Consider the following 24680-nt stretch of genomic DNA (forward strand, 5'->3'; position numbering starts at 1 on the left):
GATGTATGGGATCTATTTAATACCTCTGCAACTCCAGAGCCCTTCTGATCATATAGGCTGCTCTTTTCCAATAAGACATGCTTATAATAGGTCATATAGAAAAATAAATATATGATGTTTGCATTAAGGAACGTGTTTCAATGCACATGCACAGGGAGAAAGAAAATGGGTTGTACAAACACCCCTGACCTGGTCCCTCCCACCTGTCTGATGACAGATCTGGAAGAATAATGAAAACTTACTTTGTAACGTTGTTCATTGTCTCTTTGACTGTAATTTTAGTCTAATCTTCCTAACTTGAACACTGTATTTCCAGCTGACATCTCTCAGTGTATATGATGTCCATCACCATTGCTGCCAAGTTCTCCAAGTTCTCTTAAATTGACTTTTCCTTCTTTTTCCAGCCTGCAATCATACAAGGAACAGACTCTAACCTATCTGTGTAATTGTTTTTAGACATCTCTTCAGACACATATTTAAACCTCTCTACACATCCAAATCACCCTTTTTACTCACTAGGAGGAAAAGTTTCTCTCGTTTAAATAAGTTTGACTGAATGGAAACCAGACTGCAGATTGTCTGTCCTTTTACTCTTATGAAAGCATAATTAAAAGTCATGTTAAAGTTGGGAGATCAAGAGGGTTTGTGATAACAGCTTAGATAACAAGCTAGGAGCTGTCAAAGCTGTCAGGCCATTAAGAAACTAAATAATTCACACCCCAGTAATTGCTTTTATGTGCATTTTCCTATAAAATCCAGGAGAAATGAGTCACAGGGCGTTAAAAAAGAGCCTTTTTTATCAGCATCCAATACACCATACTGCACGTTTACTTCCAGGGAGTTTTTGCCATAATTCAAAAGTTTTAGTATCATTCTCTGAACATTTAAAGCCAGTGAAAGCAGCACTCGGTGCCACTGCAGTGTGCCTGGCTCCTCCCCGTCCCCCTCCCACTCCTGAGGCCAGGCTGTGCCCACATCCCCCTGGGCAGCAGCAGATTCAGTTCTGGTCACCTGTACCACGCTAGGAAATTCTGGCTCTGCAAAACAGCACGGCATGGCTTTTCTTCCTCCCACCCAACGCTGAGGTTCCTTTGGTCTTTTTAAGCTATTAAGAAATCACCCAACCAAAACCTGTGGAGTGGTCCAGGTCCCCTCCGAAGTGCTGCTTGCACCCAGGAAGCCGCAGTGATGTGTGCAGGGTGCCACTGCCACTAAGCATCAGTGCCACGTGTCCAGCGCAAGGAGGATCGATGCCACCTGCTTCTCCAAAACAGGAATTTTGGGAAGGGCTGGGGGAAAACGGGTCTCTTTTACAGCGGATTACTGGCAGCATTTCTGCAGGAGCTGGTTGTGGGACAGTCCCCGGTGTGGGAGAGGGCACGGGAACCTCTGCGCTGCCCCATCTCTCCGGCAGAGTTCGGCCACTAGATGCCCCTGCAAGCCGCGCAGTCTGCGGGGCAGCGCCGGCTGCCGCAGCAGGAGACAAAGCTGAGGCAAAGCCCAAGGAAAAGATGGAGTCTGTTCCTTGCCAGGGCTTTTGGCAGCAAGTGTCACCTCTGTAACCAGCACTGCCGCGTTATAGCAAGGGACACGGGACGGCCCAGAGTGGTGATGGATCATCATCATCGTCATCATCATCATCATCATCGACCACCTCATCCCTGGAATCATTCCCGGTCAGGTTGGACTGGGCTCGGAGCAGCCCGGTCTGGTTGGAGATGGTATTGGACTAGATGGCCTTCAGAGGTCTGTTCCAGCACAGACTAATGCATGATTCCATGGGGGTGCAAAAGGGCTTCGGAACCAACCCAAAACCCAATGGGCCTTGCTCTGCCCCTGTGCCAGTGCACATCTCCTTTTGCACTGGCCACTTTACAGTGCAGAAGAGCCACACAGGGAGACAGAAAAATCCAACAAATGCTGCAAAAGGCTTCAGATATCCTTTCTTGCATGGTGTAGCATCAACCCATTCCCACAGATGCTCTGCCCAGGGAGTGGGATGTCATCACAGGGGCTGATTATTGCTCCCAGCTCAATGCTTCTCAGGCCCCCATATATTTTACGTACCATTAGCAGGGTAACGAAGTCCCTTCAGCTTTTGCATTCATCTTTCCTTCATGAGGAATTACTGGCTCCTCGCTACAGAGGGAAAAGAAAGGAAAAGCAAGCTTACACCTGTGTGCACAGGTACTTCTGGCCCTAGGTGCTGTCACTTTGAGGAGTGAGGCACTCAGGTTTGGTGCAGCTGTGGCCATGACCAAGGTCAAACCAAGAGCAGGGATGGAACACGTTACCTTCACAAAGCCTGTTTTGGTGGGGATCTTGGGTTTCATCTTTTCGGCGGTGCTGTTTTCTTCTTCAATGGCTTTGCAGGTCTCTGTTTCTTGCCGAGATTGTCCAAACCCTGCGTGTCCTTGTGGGTGGGGCAGGCATGGGTTTCTGGGAGCCCTGGGAGTGAGGGAGCTCCGGGAGCTGCAGCTCCATGGAGGGGCTGGCCAGGAAGCACCTCCTGATCCCCTTGGGCTCTCCTGCTCTGCCCACGCTGCTCCTGGCAGGATCATTCATTTCCCACAGTCCCACGCCTGGAGTCGCTCTGTGGCACTCGGTGGCACTGTGTGTGCATTGTGTCCTTGTCCCCAGCACCTTGTCCCTCGTCCTCTGCTACCTGTGGGAGCACGGCCACGTCTCCCCAACGCAGGAGGGTGGCAGGGGACACGCCACAGGGACCCCACGCCATGCCCCCCAGTCTGTCCCTGCCAGCACCGTGGGCCCCGTCACCCTCCTTGGCTCACTGCCCCCTCCGCAACACAGCCTCGTGTAAATATTTGCCAAAAATAGATCCTCGTGATAAGAGAGCCAGAGGCTGCTCAGGGTGACTGCAGAGGATTAGGGTGTCTGGGCAGGGATGGGCGCTACGGGAGGCTGTTTCCATGGGGAGCAGGAATCCGGCTCCGCTGGTGGCCGCAGGAGCCCGGGGATCCCAATCACGGAGCCGCTCGGAGCCACTCAAAGGGATCCTCTCAAAGGGATCCTCTCAAAGGGATCCTGCTCAAAGGGATCCTCCCAAAGGGATCCTGCTCAAAGGGATCCTGCTCAAAGGGATTCTACTCAAAGGGATCCTCTCAAAGGGATAATCTCAAAGGGATCCTCTCAAAGGGATCCTCTCAAAGGGATCCTGCTCAAAGGGATCCCCTCAAATGGATCCCCTCAAAGGGATCCCCTCAAATGGATCCCCTCAAAGGGATCCCCTCAAATGGATCCCCTCAAAGGGATCCCTTCAAAAGGGTCCTCCCAAAGGGATCCTCCCAAAGGGATCCCTTCAAAGGGATCATCCCAAAGGGATCCTGCTCAAAGGGATCCCTTCAAAAGGATCATCCCAAAGGGATCCTCCCAAAGGGATCCTGCTCAAAGGGATCCTCTCAAAGGGATCCTGCTCAAAGTGATCCTCCCAAAGGGATCCTGCTCAAAGGGATCCTGCTCAAAGGGATTCTACTCAAAGGGATCCTGCTCAAAGGGATCCTCCCAAAGGGATCCTGCTCAAAGGGATTCTACTCAAAGGGATCCTGCTCAAAGGGATCCTCTCAAAGGGATCCTGCTCAAAGGGATCCTCCCAAAGGGATCCTGCTCAAAGGGATCCTGCTCAAAGGGATCCTCCCAAAGGGATCCTGCTCAAAGGGATCCTCCCAAAGGGATCCTGCTCAAAGGGATTCTACTCAAAGGGATCCTGCTCAAAGGGATCCTCTCAAAGGGATCCTGCTCAAAGGGATCCTCCCAAAGGGATCCTGCTCAAAGGGATCCTGCTCAAAGGGATCCTCCCAAAGGGATCCTCCCAAAGGGATCCTGCTCAAAGGGATCCTCTCAAAGGGATCCTGCTCAAAGTGATCCTGCTCAAAGGGATCCTCCCAAAGGGATCCCCTCAAAGGGATCCTCTCAAAGGGACACGCGTTTGCCCCTGCTTCGTCCCAGCCGGAGCTCCGAGCAGAGCAGGGGCCCTGGCCCTGGGGATGCCACTTCCAAAGGGATCCTTCCCGGTAAACCAGCGCTCCCAGCACCGGGCCAGCCCTGCCCGGCACATCCCCCGCGGGACGACTGCCAGGGGGGCTTGGCGGGGACGTTTCCCTTCCAGCCGCCCTGTAGCGAGGATGGGCAGGGAAACACCTCTGGAAGAAGAGAGCGTGCCCCTGGTTCCTTGCCCCGCGCTTTGCCCTTCGTTTCGCTGTTTGTTGGCTTTCCGTAGCCGCTCCCGGCAGGAGTTGCCCTCTCCCATCCTTGTCCCGGGGCTGCCGCCGGCGCTGCGGGAACAATGCGGCTTTGAGGCTCCCGGTGTGTGCAGGGGAGGGGACGGGATGCCGAGCTCTGAAGCGGCTGTAATCCCCCTTTAATTGCTGGATAAACACAACCAGTGATTTCCATGGATTGGCATAGCTGGGTGCATTGTTTTCTGACTCCGGGAGGAACTTTGCAATTGAAAAAAAAAAATAAAACAAAACAGCCCGTTTTCTTCTGAGGTGGACTAGAATACACCCAATTATCAGTCAGCAGAGGTGCTATCATTTACAAAACTCAGTTAATACCAGAAAACCACTACTGTGGCAACAAATATATTTTTTAAAAAAACCTAAATTTTAAAAAGTTGCTTTTGGTGCATTTGGTCAGGTTGTTACAATCCCACATAAGCCAACTACTGTGAAAACGTCCTTCTTGTTATAGGAGTAGACTAGACTGAAATTAGGAGGAAAAGGTATTTACCTTCAGAAAGTGCTGATACGCAATTTTGGTTTTATCAGAATTCCACACGGGAGAAAAAAAAAAATTCAGCAAAATACCATGACTCAAAAATGTACTACTGGGTTTCAGTTTTTGTCCTTTAAAGCCTTTATGTTTTCCACATTTTGTTTTGCAGCCTAAGTTTTTTTCACCCAAATTCATAAGACCTGGAAATCAAAAGACTTTCCTAGCTTAGCACAGCCACTCTCTGTCTGGGAAAGCTGGGAGCACACCCTGGGAGCTGCAGGTTGGTCTGCAACCAAAGTTGGTCCTGAAAGGAGAATGAAAGCAGAAGGTACTGGAAAACCACAGTTCCCGTGGGAAATGCTAATGCTTTTTGCACAAAAATACTTTGGTTTTCAGCCAGAACAGCTTGGTTGTCAGTAGCCTGATACATAAATCCCAAGATCTGGGGTAGAAGGCAGATGCACACACGGAAAAGGTAATTTTTAGTGAAATCTCCCCCCACAACGTTGCACCAAAGGAAAAGAAGCACACCATAAATCTGATGAGTTGTATTTCTGGGAGAGTCCTGTGAAATCTCAGCTTCATGGGGACTTTGCTATTCACCACATCAGAGTCAGGACTTCTCTGATCCTTGAGGGTCCCTTCAAGATATTCTGTTTCTATGATCCAGAAGGGCACGGATGTGGCACCTTGAAAACCTACAAATGTTGTGCCCAGGACCTCTCTAAGGCAGGACAAGTATCCCTGGTTTCCTCCAGGGCTGTGGCAAGGCCAGCACAAGCACACAAGGCAAGGTACAAGGTGTTCCCTCTCCATTTGAGTTATTCCAGTTAAGTGCTCCAAAAGAAGTTGAGGGCACACCCATTTTCATGAGTCATGATGAGGAAAAGCCATTGCATGTCTGCTGTGTATGATACCAAGGCAAGCTGATCCAAGGTTTGGCCCTCACACTCTGCAGCAGCCCTGGCTTCAGGGCAGCTGGGAAGATGGATACAACATACCAGGGACGGGATATTAGTTACCAAAACAGAGGGATACAGACTTTCCAAGAGTTAAGGATGCAGCTGGTTTTTTATGAAAGGACAAATTTTTGCCACGCTTGCAGAAAGGTTTAAAAAGTTGCATTTTTCCTATTGCTGCACCAAAGTTTTATTTTTCCTGAAAGGCTTAAGGAGATTGCTGGGAAAAACCTCCGTGAATTCCTGTTTGGGCATATGCCTTTTACATGGACCTAAAATCCATCAGAAATCCCCAATTCCTTTGGACCAGCAGGGAATTCCCTGCTGGGGATTCACAGGCTGGCCCTGCCATGCCCTGGGAGACAGGGCTGGGACAGGCTTTATTATGCAGGCTGCAAACAAACAGCTGCTGTGCCCCAGGAGCTGAGAGCAAAGTGTATTTACTGTCACCCCGGCCTTTCAGGGAAAATTGTTAAAACAGAAGAATTACATCATTATATATCACGAAACCATAAGTAAGCCATAACCATTAAGCCATCAGATTGAGAGGGGTGAAGCCTCTCTCAGAAATCCCTGAGGTGCTGCATGTGCAGGCACAGCCCTGACCACTGACCGTGTGCTGAGGGTGAAAGGATCCCTGTGGGAATCCCATGACACGATGGGATCTGGGCTGTCTGTACCTCCCACAGCCATGGAGCCTGGAAACTCCTCTTTTCCAGCAGGTTCCTTCTTTTTTTTATCCCTTCCATTTTTTTTTTTTCCTTCTCTTTTTAAAATTTTTGAATTTTTTTTTCCCATTAAACAAGCCCAAGCTTCCAGAATATGCTTTTCTGAGCTCAGACAGATTTTGTGGCTGCTGTGTGCTGGAGACTTTGCTCCTCAGCATTGCCACAGCCCCATGCAGCCCACAGAAACCCCTCTGTGTGCCCCCAGTCCATCCCAGCAGCCAGCAGGCACTGCCCAGCACACGTCCCAGCCTTGGGGTGGTCTGGCACTGTACCAGGTAAATACAACTGACAGAGAAACTGGTGGGGCTTTTCTCTGGAGAAAGTGTTGTCTGCTTCTGGGTTTGGATGTCAGATCACTGCAGCTCATTTCACTGGTGCATTATCAAATTCCTTTCTTTCAGGTAACAAGGTGCAGCCAAATCAGGGAGGGCTAAGAGGATTAATGAAGATGTGTGGCATCTGAGCCTGAAGTAAGCTCAGGTGGGAGCAAACAAAAATTCATCATCTAATGACCAGATATCCACAAAGGGCTCACTGTTTCCAGAAGAGCAGCCAAAATGCAGTCTCAGGTGCCTGCCATCAGCAGCCCATATGAATCATCCCTGCAGTGAGGCTGTAGAACAAGGTGTTGGTTTGCTGTGTTCTTGCTTGATAAATCACAACCTTACAAGTCCAGGGAAGGCAGGAAAATGTCAAGATTTCCTAACACAGGGTTTGGGGTCTGTCCTGTGGAACGTGTCTTTCTTTAAGCCCCAAATGGAAAGGATGGCCTGACCAGACAGGAATGGGGTCCAAGAGTCTGGTCTCACTCACAATCTACCCCAGAACACAGACAACTGAATTCTTTTATCCTGTGAATTTTTCCTGTGAAAATGGAGACAAATCCTCCAACATCTCAATGATTAATATCTAATACTGACCACAGGGAACCTCGGTACCATGGTGATGTGTCTGCGCAAAACACAGGATGGAAGAAAGATGCTAAATAAATAGACAAAGAATTCAGTCCAGAGAGAAACAGAGTTGTGGAAAACATGGAGGGAGGTCACTGGAGAAGCTGCAAAAGTGTCAGCTGAGCTAAGCCAGTGGCCATGAGGGGACTGTCTTGCTGGCTTCCAGGCAAACCATTGACCAATGGATTAGACAGCCACGTGTGGAATTAGGAAAAGGGAAGACAGCTGGGATTTTAAGAGGGTGAGACCCTTGTCCCCATGAGGCACCACCTCTGCAAACAAGGGGGCAAAAAGGGCCAGAGGCACGTGGGATTTGCCCTCACATTTAGTGTGATCTGAAAGGCTGGGAGCTGTGGATGAGGAAGGAGATTTTAATTTACCCTGAGACTAGCAGGGACCCACCCACGAAGTATCAGGTTGGTTTTCTGAAGGGATTAAGGAGTCCTCACCCTTTTGGGAATTCTCTGGGCTGTTTTTGTTGCTGTCATCCAACAAAGGTGTGGCATCAGAGAGGTCACAGGAGAGGTGAGCAACATGTTGAGTGCTTTGCTTCCCCCAGGATGGAGCAACACAAAGCAACCAGACCAGGTGAGTCAGGAGAAGGGTACGATAATAGGAGAGACCTGGAATGTGCATCAGCACTCAGTCCCTTGTAATCTTTTATACTAAAAATTGATGCAAACAACTTCTGAATTCTCTTTTTTCAAGTTTGGTAGACTAAGCCACAGGGAAAAGCAAATGAACTCTTCTTTGAAGAAACAGTTTGCCCTATGGATTTGCATGGATTGGACATTCCCACCTCTCCTCAGGGCTTGAGCCTGACACTGCTTTTCCCCAGCTGGGGAGATCATGGCCACAGGAAACCCCTTTCTCCTTCAGTAGCAATGCCCAGGAGTAAAAAGAGTGATTCCTGAACACAAAACCAGTAAAAAAGGGAAATTGGTGGCAAATTCTACAGGTTCCTGCCCACTGGATTGATGGGGGTTTGTGATGATGAGAGGGCCACTGCTCTTGGTATTGCCAGGTAAGGGCAATGACCCCATATTGTGGCTTATGAGGTTCAGATTGGATATTATGAAAAAAAAAGAATGGACTAGGAGGGTAGACAGAGCAGGAACAGGTCACCCACAGCAGTGATGTGATCTGGTATTGGAGACAGTCCTGCTCCAGATGGGAGGCTGGAATACAGAGCTCTTGCTCCCACCATCCCCCTATGAGGCCCTAGGGGAAGGAATAAAGGAAAAATGGCATAAAAAGAAAAATCCTTCCTATTTTGAAGCCTGTTGGGATTTTGCAAGTCACCAAGTATGTATTTTTCATACAAATGAGGACACTGCCACACACCAGTGGGTAAGTACAGCGTGGGCTCCCAGTTCTCTTGCATCCCCTATCTCATGTTAGGAAGCAATGGGGGCCAGCTCCTTCCCAGTAGGCACAGGGGTCTCCTTTGATAAGTAGATTGTGCCTTCTGGAGAACTGCTGGGAGGGCCATTTTCACTACTGACAGGTCAAAGACTTGGGTGTTTTGATTCCCAGGCATTACCCATTATCCTTGTTTTGATCACCTGCATGGAGCCTTTTTATGTGGCACTCACTGACCGAGGTCTCACCAGGCAGCTGGGAACAAGCCCTGCTCAGAAGCACAAGATGACAACCCGGCTTTGCTGCTCCCATGGTGACACTCCAGAAAACCCACTTTGTAACTTCTAAAGATGCTCCTGTGTCGCTGCCACCAAAAAGCCACACTTGGAGTCTTCACATGACAGGGAAAGAATGGTTTCATTGTGAGAAAACCAGTACATGCAGCAACAAGTGACTGGGCACACGCTCAGCTGTTAGCAGCTCTGCCGATGCCACTGGGAATGACTGTGGGATTTTTTAAGGACACATCAAATTGATTTGGATCTGTTAAAACCTAACGCCTTGATCTCCATCTGTGTTTTGAGTGTCCCTGCTGGAGGAGCAGAGGGAAGCAGAAATGCGAGTGGAGAACAGGATTTTCCTTGCCTCATCCCCACGGAGTGTATTTGTTTAAACAAGATGGGTGGAACCGAAGCCATGCATGGGTGAAGCTAAAAGGAGTCAGTCTCTGTGCCTGAACACTTCACACCAGCACATTTGCTCAAGTGTGTTTTCCTGCAGTGCAAAAGCCAGTGGAGTCCTCGTGGCTCACCCAAGGCAGCACTTTTTCCCTCCAAAAAAATTTTCCTTACCACCCAGGCTTTTAAATCTACTCTTTTTTTTTTTTTTTTTTTTAACCCAGCTGCTGATTTACTTCTCCCTGTCTCTAGTATTCCAGGCAGTGGTTTTACCTTCCTCACAGAACACAGCACCTTTTAAAACTGGTGGGATGGGCTGGGGATCCCAGTCTGTGCCAGCACTCACAGGTAACCAGCTCCAGCCCCATTTCCCAGCCCTTCATTAACACTCCTGAGAAAGAGGACAAACAGGTCTGTAGCTCATCCCTTATTCCACCACTTTCACAAATTCCATCCAATAGATGGGTTGGGTGGGTAGAAACCTTCACACATTATTAGTGTGCTTATTTTCAGCAGTAAAGTAATTCTGCAGGAATTCAGCCATGTACAAAATGTTCTTTCCATTGCTTTGCTGTCTGTGAGCAGATCTCTGGAGCACATCAGGCACCTGCTTCAGCTTTCCTGGACTGAGGGCTGGAAAACCTGCTCAACATCCCCTGCAAAGAGCATCTCAGGTATTATTTACAATAAGAGGAGATCTGCTCAGTGCTGCTGGATTCTGTTAGTCAGGAGTTCATCAGGACTTTTGAGGTCACTGAGCCCAAGCTGAGCCCACAGGTAACCAAACCATGGCAGACACAGCTTTACTTAGATTGGAAAAACTCTCCTGAAATAGTCTGCTGTAAACGTGTGCCACATGGCCATCAGGAGTCTGACAGCATTGCTCCAACACGACTCAGAAACACTCCAGCACTTGCATGGGCCTCCAGGGCACATCTTACCCCACCACTAAGGAGCCCTGCTCCCAGCACCAGCCCTACAGAGAGCTTTCCAGAGATACAATAAAAACCAGCACTGGTGCGGATGGAGAGTTTGGAAACACGTCCTTGGTGAGTAAACACTCTTTTCCTTAAAACAAAACCAACACCAAAACAACAATAAAACAATTTATTCACACTCTTGGGAAAATGCTAATTAAAGTTTACTTTAAAATACTAGCAGACACGAGTGTGGGCTGTAACAGGAACATACTGTGAAGTGACAGGTCTGCAATAATCCCATCCCTCAGCCAAGTCTAATTCATTCTGATCACACGAAGGTCCGAAATCCAGGGAGGCTCTTGGAGCCCAAGCATGTGCACTTGTGGGAGGTGCAAGAAGTGTCTCCTGAGCGAGAACAGGTGTGAGAGCAGGGGTTCATGGAGGGGGTGCCAGGAGCCCAGCTCTGCAGCAAGCACAAGGAAAGCTCTCCCTGCTCCGCCACGGCGCCTTTGCAGAGCCCTCCCTCACGCTCCTTCCAGGCTTTGCTTTAGCCTGGAGCAGCCTGGCCATGGAGAACTGGGAAGAGCCATGGGAAAGACTCAACAGGGCTTGGTACTGGAGGATGAGGTGCCGTGGCTGCTTTGGCTCTGAGGAGATGGGCACAGAATGGAATAACTCCCTGTAAGAGCTAACAACCCCTTGTTCCTCAGCGAGTCCAACACTGCCTTGAAACTCATGAACCAGGCAAGGGAGGTGACTTGTCTCCTGCTTTAGCAAGGTTTCCACTCGTGCCAAGTGACCCTGCAGCCACCTGAACAAACCCAAGCTTTCCAAATGGGAGCAGAAGTCTTCCAGGCTCCATAAATTATCTGGAGCCAGGTGTTAGGTGAAACACCAGGCACTGGCAGAGCCTCACAGGAAAAAACCATGTGAGGGCAATTCTGAAATGAAAATTAGTTTGTCCTAGTGATGCCCAGTTCCCCTGTTGTAAGACCATGGCATTTGTGCCCAGATAGCCAAAGTCTGTTTAGGAAAAGGCTGATGAACATAGTTTCCATGGCTCCACACCATGTTTCTTTGAACTCCTATAATGTATTCCAATTTGAGTAGGGAATACTACAGAATGGGATGCATATGATTTTTTGCTTTTATGAGGCTATTTCCTAACTCACATCAGTCTACTGCTAAAGGACTCAGCACTGCCTTCATTTCAAGGTCCTTCAATAAAAGAGGTCAAGAACCCTGCAGCACACACAGGTCACTGTCCCTTGAGCAGAAGGGTGGCAAAAACATGTTTGCCAGCTCCAAGAATGGCCCAAGGATCACATCCTGAGTGCAGCACTACCCTAGCCCTGCCTCCATGCACTGGGGGTGGCAATGAGGAGAAGCATGCTGGATGTGACAGGAAACCATTCCAAGCATTTCCTGCAGCCAGTGTCATTTATCCCGTTTCACTGGATCCCACCTGCACTCACCGCAGCACTTTTCTCCTGGAAATTCTTCTCCCACTTGAATTAGATGGGACCATAAGTCAAATGGGTGATTTCACTTTTAATTACATTTTCCAAAAGGTTATAAATAGTTCCATTAAAGCACACACAAAACACCAGGTGCTTGCTTGTCAAGCCTGGCATCACCTCAGCTCTTGCAAGTCATCCTGCTTAGTGCCACAGCAGATTTGGGAGCCCAGGTTGCTCCTCACAGCCTTCTGCCCACCTGATCCTGTCAGGAGCTGACTCACAGCCCTTTGTGGCTGTGGACATGTGGCACTCTGCATTTCAGATGTGGTGCGTGCTCCTGCTTTAACTCACTGACCATTTTACTGGGCACCAAAAAGGAAAATGGGAAACATCCCCTTGAGCTATCATAGGATTGAAGTGGAAATGAGGAGTCTCTCAAGTGCTTGGGGAAATTGTACCCTCTGTCCTGGCTGAGGACTGGTGACACCACCAGAGCTCTGACTGCCTGTCATCCTCTCCAGCACTGCAGATAATCACAAGTGCAGATGATGGTTTTGGGAAGCTATCACCATGACACTGAGGAGAGAACTCAGCTCACCTCTCCTGTCTCATGCAGCACAAAGGCTTTGACTTCCCTGCACATGGACCTGAGGCCCCACTTCACCCTCCTGCCCCATTCACCCAGGCTGTGTGGTACAGCACAGGACTGGGGTGAGCTTGCTGGCCCCCCAGGAACCCCTCACCTGGCACTGAGCTCCTGTCCATGCCACACAGAAGTGCTCTGAGATACTTCCCTGATAAAGTTTCCTACCTGTGAAATTCCCAGTGCTCCCTAAGAGATGAATACATATAAACCCTAAAAACTAACCCAACAGATGGGAAGCAATATAATGAAGGAGGATTATTTCCTACATAACCTCCAGCTTCCTCCTTGGCCCTCTGAAGAGTTGAAAAACAAGGTCAGTGTAAATAGTTCTGCATCCCAAAGCTGTTTAATAAAAACATCCCTAAGTTTGCCAGACTGCTGCTTGGCCCTGACATCTTCCTAATTGGAGAGAAGGAACTTCAGGATTGCTACTTCACTCTGATCAGAGTTTCTGGCCAGAAATCTGGGCCAGATCCACTGTTGCATTCACTGGAATTTGACTTTTTCCATATTAAGGGTCTCCTCTTCGTGCTGAAGTGTTGCATTTGAAAATAAGCAAACATCAAGCATGAACTGCAAGCCCTCTCCTTACAACTCTCCTTAAAAGTGTGGTTAGATATCAAAGAAACACTCCTGCACAAACCTTGTGGCCATTGGGTAACACGGACTGCCAGCACCAATACCCAAAGGAGCCTAATGCACCTCTGCCATGAGACAGTGACACTCAGGGAGGAGCAGTGTGACCACTCAGCTGAGAGCACAGCCAGACCACATGGCCTGCCTGCACTGATCTTGCACAAGAGCAGCAGCATTTGCACCATGATCCCTGGGCAATGTGAGTCAGACTGAAAAGGCTTGAGAAAAACCCAGTCTTTTTAACAAACAGATGTAGTGTCTAGAAGCTGAAGAAGAATGTCTGCATCCTATAAGCAGATAGTGGAGAGAGCTGCCATCAGCATCCATGGATGCTTCCCACTAAAATACCTTTAAATAGCAGCTTCTATTCAGTATCCTACAGAAGACAACAGAGCTAAAATATCTTAATATAAGGGCATTTTGTTTTGGTCCAAATATCTTAATTTCAGATTTAGCAAGTGGCAAGCTGCGTGTCAGATACCGCCCAGACAAAACCTGTCTTAATTTAAAGTTGACACAACACTTCCAACCTCAGGAAAAACAAAATCTCCTCACTTGCTGCCAATTGGCATCTTCAAGACCAATGGCAAGCACCTGAAAAGGTGTGCAGACCCTTTTGCTGGGGCCTCAGAAGAGGATGTTGTGTTTTTAAAAGCACTGATGGGTGAAAAGCTGGGCAGCCTGCTTGTCTGTTCCCACAGGAGTTTTACAGATGTGCCATAAAATAATAACTGTGACTACTCCATCTTCCCCAGCTGCTTCTGGGCTGCCAGAGAGGGAGGAGCTGCTCCCAGCCTCGGGACAGACAGCTTGCATGGACCCAGTGGTTGTGTTTTCAGATCTCTCTGCAGCCCTGTGGCACTTACTGTGCACTCAGAACAGAATTTTTGGGACTCATTTATCACCTGTCCCCCCTTCCCTGCCAGCCAGCACAGTGCAGTGTGATTTCAGATTCAGATTTGTCAGCCCAAGCTGACCCACAGCGCCGTGAGTTCAATCTCCTTGTGCCCACCTCAGTGCCACCCCAAGCTCCAGGTCTGAACTGGGATGGATCCACCACAGGAGAGGAGGGGAGGGGGAAAAAAGAGAAGACCTATGTCCCAAACTTGAGAGCCCTTGGAAAGGTGTGGAGGAAGAAAAAGTAAGGGGCTGCAAAGTGCCCTAGTGCAGGGCAGGTGAGTGCAGCACAAGGATTTTGGAGGGGAAAGGAGTTGGGGACAGATGGATCTTGCTAGGGAGGAGGAGAAAAAAAATCCCCACCCCTTCACACACTCTACACCTGCTATAAAGCTACAGAAACTGCTGGCCAAGGCAGGATAGTCTGGAAAGGGATTCATCCCCAAACTCACACGCCCTGTCCCCCTCCGTTTGCCCTGACAGAGCTGTCAGCAGCTGTGGACAAACACACTGCTCTCCTTAACAGCAAAAACCAGCCACCCTCACACCCTGCACTGCCTTGAAAAATCCCCTCCAAAACAGACACAGACCTTCCAAGAGCAGCAAATGAGCTGGGCCCTGCTGAAGCTGGACAGCAGCCTGGGGCAGCAGCACGTCCCCCAGCTGGGGCTCCTCTCCCAGCTCCCTCTTCCCTCCAGCATGTCCAGGGGTACCAGGGCAGATGTGGCCCTTTCTGCCCTCCTGAAACGTTCAATCCTTTCCACTTCTGCAGTTTTTAGTGTATCCAAGTTGTTTATGGCTACTCATCCCTACCCAAGGTTTATGATTAAATAGCTTATGACTCTAAGGACAGGGAGTGCACACGCCTTCAGGCACTTCTAGCAGCGAGGGGACAGGATTTATTTCAAGGCAAGGCAATCTCCAGTTTCTTTAAGCAATATGATTGCATTCCAGTGTGGAATTTTTGAGTGCTAGTGAAGAAATACATGGAGAAATGCCTTTGGGTACAAAAGTAATGAGTTACACACCTGCATAGATTTCTGAGAGACAGACATCACCACTCCAGGCTTTTGAAGGATGTGGTCTTCAGTTCAGAGCAGATTCCTCAGGTAAGGGAAAAAGCCCTCATCCTCTCCTTCAAAATCATGGACTGCTTGTTCAGTTTCAATATAAGCCTTCAGATAAAGGTGGTGTCCTGGAAATTCAAAGGACAGAGCAAAAGCTGCAGCTGACAAAGTACATGAACTGAACTTATGCAAATGGTGGCATCTTTACCTTCAAAGAACGAGCTGCACCCTTCTTCAAATTTCATACCCATTAGTTACACGTAGTAATAGCTTCAAACATACAACATTGCTCAAAATCCAATTCTTTTACATACTAGAAGGAAAAAACCCCTGTGCGTGCAACCCAAATTATGCATGAAAATTCATAGGAAATTCATAGGAAAATTATTTTCTTAGCATGTTTAAAGAGCATGATGGGGGAAAACAGGCAAAAAAATTGACGTTTTGTTTAATTTGTGGCTAGAGGTAAATATTCTTAGCCAAATTTTAACCATTTGCTTCCAAGTTTTCTAAAAGGACTAGGAAAGTGCCCAAATGCCTGAAGTTTGTATTTTTTCAGTGAGAAGGTCATATTTTTCAATCTTGTTTTATACACCACCTTACCTGTTTGGTCATCCAAACAGGTATGTGTCCTTTACCTCTCCCAGAAGAAGACAAGCTCTGTAAAGCTGAAGCTGCAATGGGACGTGAGCATGTGAAACAAAACTCCACAACTGCACAGCCCACCCATCATCCCCCTCACAAACATTGCAAAAATACTCCTTTCCAGTGTCACAAAACCCCCAAAACTCTGGTTCTGGCTTTATTTCAGACCAGAATCCTGTAGTCTGATACTCCACATTTTCTAGCATGATTTTCCAGCTAATTCCCCCAGCTCAGGTATTTCCTTGCCAAGGTTTGGTGAAGGCTTACCTGGCCTCCCACTGTCCTTTTCAGGGAGAAGGGAAGAAAAGGATTGCTCTGCTAATTCCAGTTGCCATAGTCGGGAGCAGGAGGCAATATTTCTTCAGTAAGTTCCAGTGGCAAACCTTTTTCCTGAATATTGTCTGTGAATATTGCTGCTGTCTGCTGGCATCCTGTGAAACTCAGAGGTGCAACCCACTGCCTGTGCTCAGCACCCAGCACTCCCTCTTGGAGAAGCACAGGAAGGCAGAGGAGAGAGTTCTCTTCCCAGGACTCTGCATATCCTACAAGGAAAGCACAGCTCAATGCTGATAGCAACAAAAGCTGCTCTCAGAAGGATGTTCTGTCCTCAATTCCATCAGAAAGGACTGAGTGAGCAGGGTTTGACAGAGCAAGAGGAAAATCAGGATCATCCAAGTCAGCCAGAACTGTTGGCAGCTATTTTCTTCCTACTTTTGATGGCTCTCAGCTATTGTCATACCTGGAACCAAGTCAAAAGCATGCTTATCCTGCTGTGCAAAGCTGTTTCTCTCAGCCTCTATAATAAATCAGGGGCATTAGCAAACTTCTTAGGCAGGCTGCAAAAAAGCACCATCCCCTATTTTAAATGCACCAACTTCCAGCTGAGGTCAAGTGTGTTTCCTTTTAATTTTGATTGCTTAATTTTAAGGCAGCTGAGCTCACCCCCCTTCCAAGACTCCTGATGCCAAGCACTGAATTCCCTGCTCACCTCCTGGCCTCAGCAGGATGGAGAAAGCTCCCTGAGCACCAGGCCCTCAATGGCTCTGGAATGTCACCTGGGCATCTCCTTCACAGGGAACTGCTCTCACCTGGGATTCTCTGCACAGCAGAGATTTCACAGCAATGCCACAATGCTCCTCACCTTAACATCAGAGGGAAATTTAAACAGGAGCAGCGTCTAAAAGAAAGAGGCTGCAAATCTTCCTCTCCATTGACAGTGTCTCCATGAAGTGCTGGGTTTCATTTTTATATATATTTGAAACAACATTTCAAATCAGTTTTCAGCCAAAACAGCTGTTTGCACATGCCTATACCTCCCTACCATGCACTCTGGAGGTAAAGTAGTTCTTCAGGTCTTCCAGTCAAGTTTAGAACGTTTGAGCAAACCCTTTGAGGGAAGTAGGAGAGTTCTGCATAATTTGAAAAAAGTCAGAGAAATAAACAAAAAAAAGCTCTGAAGTTTTGAATTTCTGCAATGGAGGAAAAGCTGGTGATCTAACGCCAGCTACAAACAGTCACAAAAATATTGAGCAATTCTGAAAAATGGTGAGGGATAAACCTTGGACTGCTGCTGCAAGAGGGTGTTGAACGCTTCCCCTTGGGATGGTGGCCACCATCCTCTGCTATTGCTCAGACCTGAGTATTTTAAGTGAGTAGAGAAATCTATTGCTCAAAATAAAATTAGACAAAATGTCGGAGGAGAGTCTTGACCTTTTTATGTCCCTTTTTCTGTGAAATTTTCAAACTTTATTGGAGGCCACTTCCTGCATTCACAGAAGGTACTTTTCTTCATTAATACCCCAATAAGTCTGCAGAACAATGTCAGAACCAGAGCTGCTAAAGACCTTCTTTTAACCATTTCCTTTCAGATAAATGTCACCATCAGCTCAAACCCACTTATCAGAAATCAGCTGAAATCTTTTTCCATCTCCTCAAGGGCTTTTCCCCCCCATGAGGAGCAGCACCACGAACAGTCACGTAACCAACTGCTGACAGTAGGAGATGAGGTCTTTGAATAGATTGGCTATGTCATTCCAAGTCCTAGCTCCATAGCACTAACTTTAATTGCCAGATAATTTCCACCTGCTCCTCTAAAATTCTGTATGAATATACAGGAGATTTCCGCTATGAAGTAGCTTTCAACACCATATGGGAGACTAAGTTATTCCCATTTCAAAGATGAGTGTGTGAGACCAAGAAAAACAGCTTGTTGACACTTGAAAATTGACTGGAGGAACTTTTCTGGATGCTCTTAAGCTAGAATAAGAAAATGTATTAAGTCAAGTTAAAATAAATCAGCTTCTATTCCAGAATGAGTGCTATTATATTTTATTCAGTGCATCAGTTTTTACAGTTCTGTTTTATATCTGTGTGAGTCCAAAGGCTCTCACGGGCCGTGGCTACACTTTAATTGACTTTACTAGGTCAGGCTCTTGAAAAGAGGCTGAAGGGCTGCTTCAGCTGCAGCCTTGAGACTTACTGGAGCTCCCAAAAGGCTGATCCCCACAGCAGAAATCTATGGAGTGGATGGAGTATTCCCTGGGCTGTGAACAGGTATGAAGAGCTGCACATCTTAAGACAAGGTAATTTTAAGCACCACACTGAGTTGCAGTGTCCCCAGCTCAACAAAAGGACCAGGAAACCACCACTGAATGATGAGGATGGAGGTGTTTTACCTTACCTCACCTCCCCATAAGTCTGAATTTGCTCCTCAGTGCAGCACTTTGATCTTTCAAATCAAGAACTTGGGTACTGAAGAATTTCTCCTTTGAAAAAGAAAAAAAAACAGGAGAAGGAGAAAGTAAAATCAAAAGCCTTAACTCAGTATCTCATTGGTTAAGGTATTTTTACCCAACATGGGACCTAATTTCAACCTCTTTCTGAAGATGAGGTGAATCTTTTCTGCAGAGTGAAATTGTCACTTGGGACTATCTCATCCAGGAGAAAAGGCTTCTTTTCCTGTGGAGCCACCATCCCTCAGTGAGACTAGGTGATCTAACATGGAACATGAGCACTCATCATCCAGACAAATGATGGCAATGTTTGCAGAAACTGAGAAGCCCAAAGCTGTCAGGAAAAAAACCAAGTGAAACTCTGGTGGCCAAGTCCCTTAGACACTCTTCTCAGAGGAACACCCTATGGATGCCAGAATGGAAATACCCTCTGGATGCCATCAGCACAGCCTATGAACACTCTGCATTTTAACCACCTGCTTCACTAAAAGCCTTGAGGATACTCCTCTTCAGACCTCATGTGTGGGACCATCCAGCAGAGTTTGTGTTGATGGACTCTAGATCTTCCTCTCTCTACAAGGGAAAAGTGTGATGGATTCTATCCCAAGTGACTTAAAGCCAGATGCTCCACAAGTGCCAGAATCCCCAGTCACACCCACCAAGACCTATTACCTTTTCTTTAATTGGCTTTTTTTTTTTTTTTTTTTTTTTTTTTAACCAGCCTGGCATTTACCCAGGCATGGTTTTCTGGCTGGACCAAAGCTTGGCCTCTTCAGCATAGTCATGACAGCTTCCCTGTCACATCCATGTTCCTCTGTGCTCAGCCCAAACTGCAGCACCCAAAACCTCAATGAAGACTCCCCCCCCCCCCCCCCCCCCACTTGGTTCTTCTCCCAAGGGATCTTGGAGGATAGCTCTCCTTTGTCTCCAAGTGATGCACAACCTCTCTCCACTAAGACACCACACTGCCATCCCTTGTCCAGGCCCTTCTGCAGTCATGTCCCCATGTCCCCATGTCCTCCTTCCCCTCCTTGGGAAGTCTCCAGCCCCAGCAGGGAGCACCACACCATATTTTACCTTCAAAGCCAGACCCCAGCCTTGGCCATTCACACCTGCCATCACTCCTGCCACAAGAGAGACTTTGAATCTTGCTAAGCCCAAACAGGACAATGCTAATAACATGCCAACATTAGAAATGAGTGACTCTGTTTGGAGCCCAGCTTCTTCCTTGATAACAACCTAAAATATTATCTCCTTGCGAGGTCTGTGCTGCGTCTCCCCCACCCAGTGCAGCTGACAGGGTGATTTCAGAGCTGTCAGAGCTGGGATCAGGCCTTGGATCAGGCACATCCCCTGGCATTGTCTCTGCAGACCTGTGCCTGCAGCCAGACTGACAGACACGGGCCAGCTCAACAGACACCTCAACATCACACGTACCATTTATTGGGGGGAAGCTGATTCTGAGCACCTAAACCTTGTTTATCTCCAGAATCAAACTTAAGCACTGCTTCTCATCTTTCTCCCTGATTTTTTTCTCTAAGTGCAAAAGCCTTGGAGAAATCCCTATTGTCCCTTGGGCTGTGTCAGATTTTTAGCCCCGGCCCATCTCTCCTGCTTGGAGAGAGGGGAGTGCTATCAGCACCCTGATCTCCCTCTGAGCTGCCAGCCTGCTGGCATCTTCTCCCCGTTTAGCACTGCAGCCCCGCTGACATATTTCACACGACACACTCTGCAGCCAGATGCCTCAGTTTCCCCATTCGCTGTCACCCACAGATAATCCCCCGAGCGAAAAAAAAATAACAGAGGCTAGGGGGATAAAAAACCTGAAGGAAACGGGCAGCCGACAGCAGAGGGCTTGGAGAAACAGAGGAAACAGAGCTGGACGGGACTGCTGGGATGGCTCCATCGCTGCCCCTTGTTAGAAAGGAGTGAGAAGCAGTGAAAAGGAAGCTCTTTGTTTTTTGAATGATTTTTTTTTTTTTTTTCCCCGAGATTAAATCCCAAGGATCTTCAAACCAGCTGCGTGAGGGGTAGAACAGCATCAACTGAGGGGTTCCCACAGTACTGTCAGCAAAGGATAATTTCTTTGCTACCTACACACAAAGCAAGACAGTTGCTGTCCTGGTGTGCTTGCAAGAGGGTTAGAACATTATTTGGAGGCCTGAAACAGGAACATCTCAGGGCTGGATGTAAGTTTTACCTTTTCACATCAGCACAGCAAAGCATAGACATAGCTAGAAAATATTGCATTGCCAGTTTCATTGCCCCTTTTGCTTCACAGGGATCTCAAAAAGCAGGGAAAACACCAGGTAACAAGCAAAAAGGAGAAATAAAGCGATGGAAGGAAGCAAATCAACAGGCACTGATTAGGCTTTTGGGTTGTTTTTTTTTGTTTCTTTTGGTGGTGAATGGGAAAAAAGAAAACTCCTAAGTCAACATTTTTAAAAAGTCCGGCCTTTTAAAAATGCTGCAGATTTCTGTATCTGCAGAATAAAGCACCAGTTCAAGCCAATCACAAACTAGTCTGATATGATCTGCAAAATTATTTTTCCAGCTATCTTGATGAGTGCTGACTAATTAGCATGACAGCGCCGAAAGTGCCCGTTTGTGTTATCCCAGGCCTTCTGCATGCTGGCTCTAACACAAAGGTGGGTGAGCCACCCCTCCTGTCCTGCAGCAGTGGCCTTTGCTGGGGCACGATGGGGAGACACAAAGCAGGGACCAGCTGCTCTTCAGCGTGCTGGGGAGATGAACCACACACGGCCAGAATTTACTGGCTGCACCTGAGCCAGACAGGCTGAGATGGGCCTCACCTACCTTGCACACTAATATGTGAATATCATCTGCATGAAGACTTCAATAAATATTACCCTGATTTAAGCTTTTTTTTTTTTTTTTTCTTTACCATGGTAGTTAAACTTGTTGTCTCTCTGTGGTGTTCTTAGACTGCTTGGTCTCCTACAGCCCATTTCAGGTCTGTACTTCTGTGCTTCTAACTTATTAGTGGAGCTAGATAAAACTTGTGTGGGGAGTGAAGCTGGTGAAGTTTTTTTGCCTTTTATTTTTTGGTTGATGGAATTATAGAGTGAATTAAGTCAAAAACTCCCCGGAGCCAACGTGGGCTCCTGCCTGCATCTCTGTGCATGCAGCAGCACTTCCCAAAGGCAGTGCCTGACGTGCTGCCCGTCCTCTCCCGGCTCACAGCAGGTTTTTCCCTGGCTCCTCGCTCCCTCAGTGACTTTCATGCCACATTCCCATGCCATCACCTGTCCTCACCCCCTCCCCGGTGAGACTGCACTCACGGCTGAATTAACAAACCCCACCCAATCTGCCTGAGCGCTCCCAGCTCCCAATCACCCACGGCTCTTCAGAGAGCTTTGGGAAACTGGACGGCTTTTCTCCTCTCCTCAATTCTCTTTTTTTTGTCTTCGTGTGCCCACACTAGAGATAAAACCAAGGAACACCGATGTCTCCTCTGCTGCTGTGCATTTCAGCAGTGCTGCAAGAGCCCAGCAGCAATGCCAGCACCAGCAGGCACGGGGAAAACCATCCTGCCCCTGCCCCTTCTCCTGCTCTGCCCCTTCTCCTGCTCTGCTCCTTCTCCTGCTCCTGCTCCTGCCCCTGCCCCTGCCCCTTCTCCTGCTCTGCCCCTTCTCCTGCTCTGCCCCTTCTCCTGCTCTGCTCCTTCTCCTGCTCCTGCCCCTTCTCCTGCTCTGCCCCTTCTCCTGCTCTGCCCCTTCTCCTGCTCTGCTCCTTCTCCTGCTCCTGCCCCTTCTCCTGCTCTGCCCCTTCTCCTGCTCTGCCCCTTCTCCTGCTCTGCTCCTTCTCCTGCTCCTGCCCCTTCTCCTGCTCTGCCCCTTCTCCTGCTCTGCTCCTGCCCCTTCTCCTGCCCCTTCTCCTGCCCCTTCTCCTGCTCCTGCCCCTGCTCCTGCCCCTGCCCCTTCTCCTGCTCCTGCTCCTGCCCTGCTCCTGCCCCTTCTCCTGCCCCTTCTCCTGCCCCTTCTCCTGTCCCTTCTCCTGTCCCTTCTCCTGCTCCTTCTCCTGCCCCTCTGTCCTCATGGGAGGAGCACATCCAGTGACTCCTCCAGGGCACAGCCATGCCCAGGGCCACTCTGGGGCAGGTATCCCAGGAGATGCCCTTTCACTCTTGTCCTCTGGGACATCGGGGTGCTCCAGCTGAGGCACAGAGGGATGTGGGGAACATCTGGCACCTCCCCCTCTTCAGCAGCTTTACCTGCGGCTGAAGGCAGAGGGTAATGATTAAGAGACACAAAAACCAAGCCTTCGTGGTGGAGGCACACAGCAGATTATCCTGAGTGACAGGAACAAACATTTACTTCTTTATAATTGAGGAAATTTAACCAACTTTTGCTCATCCCTTCAATGGTGCATCTCTATACCACAGACTTGCTCAAGCACTACAGAACCTTTAAAATGGCAATGGAAGCATCAAAACATTTCCAGCTTTTCACAAGAGCTTAATAGGAGTCTTTGTAGTAGTGCTACTTGTCCCGAGCAATGGGGGACCTGCTTGGTGTCAAAATGGGACAGTGAGGCCCACCCCAGGTCTCAGGGCACAGGGTTCTGAGTTACACACGAGGCACGGTACATTGACCCTGCACACGTGGCACCATCTCCTTCCAGCTCAGGCCTGAGAGGCACAGGAGAAGAGGGTTCTTTACTGGGATGGGACAACTTCAACCTCAGATGCCTTTCTAGAACTATAAAAACAAAGGTTCCCATTTGCTTGACGAAAGAAACAAAAATGTAATGTTATTCCTAGAGTTTAACCAAATTCCAGAATATTTCAGCCAAAGCCCTGAGCACACCACCTGATGGGGAGGAGGGCCACGTCCTGTAAGAGGAATCATCACACGTGCTCCACTTCCTCTGCTCTTCTCTGCCCACCAGATCTTTATCACGAGAGATCGCTCATGTTGTGCTGTTTCCTCTTCTTGTTACGATCTCCTGCACAACAGGGACTTCTCAGAATTTTAATGCTTAATAATGTATTTGACCTTTTCATTACTCCAGCTTTTGGTTGGTTTTCATGTTAACTTCATGTTTTTTTAGGTGGCGCTCATCACATATTGGGTAGAAACATGTACCAACACCAATTCATGTTAGAAAACAGCTTAAAAACTAGATTAACATACTCCGCAATTAAGTTTCAAAGAATTCAGGAGTCATTACAATTTGGGTAACGATACCACCTTTTTCAAAACAGAAGTAGTGCCAGGTATGCCAGAGATGACTTGACTAAGTTCTGAAAAAAACCAAGTCATACTTCTTATTTATTGGAAAAATTCACAAAATTTAATAAAACAGTATTATTTGGCATTGCTGGAGACTGAGCTCTCTCTGCTAGTGCTGCAGAAGTTCAGGGCAAACAGCAGCAAAACTAATGTTAGTGTGTGCTGGGATTCAAACACCACCACCTCTCAAATCAGCATTTTTGACATTTCCCAAGAAATCAGCACTAACAGTTTCTTTGCTTTTATATCTCTGCTGCCTGTTTTCATTCTGTGATATAATACCCTGTAGTGGTCCAGGATAATCTGAATTTATCTGACAGCAGTATTTCATGCACTGATGTATCAAAATGCTGAGAAACCCTCTGAAACAGATGTTAAACTGGAAGAAAACAAGATACATTTATTGATGCCATTTGTATTGATTCGTACTGATTCAGGTGCTCATTTGGGAGCAAAGTGAATCAATTTCATTTGGAATTCTGCAGCATTTTATATGATCTCATTCCACTTGTGGGGGATTTTCTGGCTTCCCTTTTTTCAGTTCTCCAGAGGGATTTAACACTTAGTTCCTTCTTTCAAGGAGGATGGCAGAGATCAGCTGTCAGTTACCTGATCACTCACCAGACCACCAAGCTGCCACCTGAAGAGCCCCTCCTGCACCACACTTTGCACTCTCTGGGCACCTCGTGACTCTTGTGTTCTTCTGCAGCTCCTCTGCAAGCAGAAGGCCTCCTGTGAGCTGGTGAAGGTACAAAGGGATTTGGCTTGATGTCAAACATCAACCAAGCCCAGCAAAGCTCTGGGCTCTTAATGGTACCCGAGATGAACCACAAGGTGCAGTAGGAATCCTTCTGTAGACTTTCATGGCTATGTTTTCTCAAACAGTGCACCAAAAACCACTATTTTAGCACATCCCACTTTGCCAGACCCTCTACATATACATACATTAAAAAATAGGTGTGTATATACATTACATTAGGAAATAAAAGAGTGAGGAGAGCTGTGAAAG

General features: G+C 47.8%; 1 long non-coding RNA gene across 1 annotated transcript; it reads right to left on the reverse strand.

Moving 5' to 3' along the window:
- Positions 1–313: 313 nt before the first annotated feature.
- Positions 314–15117, reverse strand: LOC110474095 (uncharacterized). Its single transcript, XR_002466022.2, has 4 exons — positions 15001–15117; positions 2295–2448; positions 2068–2139; positions 314–405 (listed from the first exon to the last, which is right to left on the reverse strand). It is a non-coding gene; the product is annotated as an uncharacterized LOC110474095 (long non-coding RNA).
- Positions 15118–24680: the final 9563 nt, after the last annotated feature.

The sequence above is a fragment of the Lonchura striata genome, chromosome 8, assembly GCF_046129695.1.
Source record: "Lonchura striata isolate bLonStr1 chromosome 8, bLonStr1.mat, whole genome shotgun sequence".
Taxonomy (NCBI): domain Eukaryota; kingdom Metazoa; phylum Chordata; class Aves; order Passeriformes; family Estrildidae; genus Lonchura; species Lonchura striata.